The 2,503-nt window shown below is 40.3% G+C and overlaps 1 non-coding gene across 1 annotated transcript; it reads left to right on the top strand.

The window, feature by feature from the left end:
• Positions 1 to 2,085: 2,085 nt before the first annotated feature.
• On the top strand, positions 2,086 to 2,192 carry LOC133293755 (small nucleolar RNA R71). The gene has a single exon (XR_009749104.1). It is a non-coding gene; the product is annotated as a small nucleolar RNA R71 (small nucleolar RNA).
• The last annotated feature ends 311 nt before the right edge of the window (positions 2,193 to 2,503 follow it).

Raw genomic sequence — 2,503 nt, 5'->3', positions numbered from 1 at the left:
TGTTAATGAGATGTGACTAGACTTTTTCTTGGGTTTAATTGATGGTTAATTGATCTTTGGTTTAGAAATTTTTGGGCTATGATTGGAAAAAAAACCCAAGTAGGTAGAGAGAAATTAATATATTGGATCGGTTTGGATTGGATCGGTTTTTATTAACCCATCCGAAAATCGATCCAATCCAATTAAAATTTGCGGGTTTTTTTCGGTTTTTGATTTTTCAGTTTTCGGTTTATTCGGTTATTGGTTTTTCGGTTCGGTTATTGCGGTTTGAATCGGTTTGGATCGGTTGATGAACACCCCTACTTGATGGTTTCAAATACATCAATTGTGACTGTTTCCTCATCCACCCTTAACAACAACTTTCCTTGTTCAACATCTATCAAAGATCTTGCAGTTGCTAAAAAGGGTCTTCCTAACAATAGAGGACTTTCTGTATCCTCTTCCTCCATGTCAAGAATCACAAAATCCACTGGAAAAATAAACTTGTCTACCTTGACCAAGACATCTTCAACCACACCTTCAGGCCTCTTGATAGATCTATCTGCAAGATGCAGAATAAGATTGGTCTCCTTCAAAGTGTTGATTCCCAAAGCTCTACATACTGTCAATGGCATCAAGTTTATACTGGCTCCCAAATCGCACAATGCCTTTCCCACCTCCACATCTCCTATAGCAATAGAGATACTGAAGCTTCCAGGATCTTTCATTTTTGTTGGAAGCTTCTTCTGGATTAGGGCACTACACTCTGCTGTTAGGGCCACTATCTCACCATCAGTTAATTTCCTCTTCTTAGTTAGAAGATCCTTCATGAACTTTGCATAGTGAGGCATATTTTCCGGTGCTTCGGAAAATGGTATGTTAATTTGTAAAATTTTGAAGATATCCAGAAATCTTGCATAGTGTTGTTTCTGAATCTCTTGCTTCAACCTTTGAGGGTAGGGAATTTTAGCATAGGGAGATAAAATAACTGGCTGTTCTTTCTTGTCAGCCATCTTCTTCTTTTCCCACTTCATCATCTTTTGTGGGGAAGCATTTTTACCAACTTCTACCTCTCCTTCATTCTTATTGTCCTTCCCTTCCTCTTCTTTATCAATTCCAACTATAACATCTCTAACAACTACTTCCGTCTCACTTTTCTCATTTCTCATCTTCTCTACTTCATCATCAGAGGCTACATCTTCAACCACAACCTCTTCTTCATTCTTTTTATTTTCCACCTTCTTTTTCCCTGGTTGAAGTACCAACCCACTTCTTGTTATAATTGCTTTATAGTGCTCCTTAGGATTCACTAGTGTATCACTTGGAAATTTCCCTTGTGGTCTCTCTGATATCTGTCTTGATAATTGACCAATCTGGGTCTCCAAATTTCTGATTGATGCTTCCTGATTTCTGAAAGAAGTTCTGGTCTCCTGCATGAATGCAGTTGTCTCTTCCTTGAATGAATTAGAACCCTGAATATAATCCCGAGTTGTCTTAGATAACTGAGCAAACGCTTTCTCCCATGCAGCAGGATCACTTGAGTGCTCCTTCATATGTGGTGGTGGAGGATGTAATGGTGGATTCAATTGATGGTTGGAACTATAGCTGAATCCTGGGTGTTGATTCTTGTTCTTCCATGGTGGCATATAAACATTCCTTCCCTGATTGTTGTAGTTCCTTTGATTATTCTGATCATACCACACTCCATTCACCTCTGCTTGTTCTGGTGATCCCCCATAATCACACTCCTCTGTCACATGGCCTTTGCCACAGATAGCACATACACTTTTGGTTTCCACAGAGGCTACCTTTTATGAAGAGAGTTGCTTAATAAGGGTATCTAATTGTTGCTGCTGTTGTCTCTGTGTCTGCATCAGTTGATCATTCCTTGCCAACAGAGCATCATACCCATCCTACCTGATGACTCCTGTCCTTCTGTCAGCCACTGGGGCATTATCAAATTCATGAGATGCTAATGACTCAAAGATATCTAAGGCTTCTTGAGGGGTCTTGGTAGTCAATGATCCACCAGCAGTGGCATGCACCAAGGTTCTAGTGTTAGTGGTCATTCCTTGCAGGAAGATTGCTGCTTGTTGCTATGCCTCAATTCCATGCTGTGGACATTTCCTCAACAAATTCTTGAATCTCTCCCAAGCCTCATAAGTGGATTCTGACTTTTTCCGCTTAAAGCTTGTAATCTCATCCTTCAACTTGGCCCTCTTGGATGCTGAGAAAAACCTCTGTAAGAACTTGGTTTGCAGATCATCCCAAGTTGTTATACTTCCTTGTGGCAATGATTGCAGCCATCTCCTTGCATCATCCGTAAGTGAATGAGTGAATAATCTCAACAAAATTGCATATCTTGTGACACCATTCATCTTTACAGTATCACTCAACAATAGAAAGTTCTCTATGTGCAAGCAAGGGTCCTCTGCACTGGTTCCAACAAACTGATCCTTCTGCACCAAATGAATCAAAGCAGGCTTCAATTCAAAGTTGTTGGGCTTCACTGTAGGGCGCACAA

This window comes from Gastrolobium bilobum, unplaced genomic scaffold (assembly GCF_033153095.1).
Source record: "Gastrolobium bilobum isolate Gb01-03AN ecotype WA unplaced genomic scaffold, APGP_CSIRO_Gbil_v1 utg44794, whole genome shotgun sequence".
Taxonomy (NCBI): Eukaryota; Viridiplantae; Streptophyta; class Magnoliopsida; order Fabales; family Fabaceae; genus Gastrolobium; species Gastrolobium bilobum.
The sequence above is the reverse complement of the archived record's forward strand: the minus strand, read 5'-3'. Positions and strand labels throughout refer to the sequence as shown.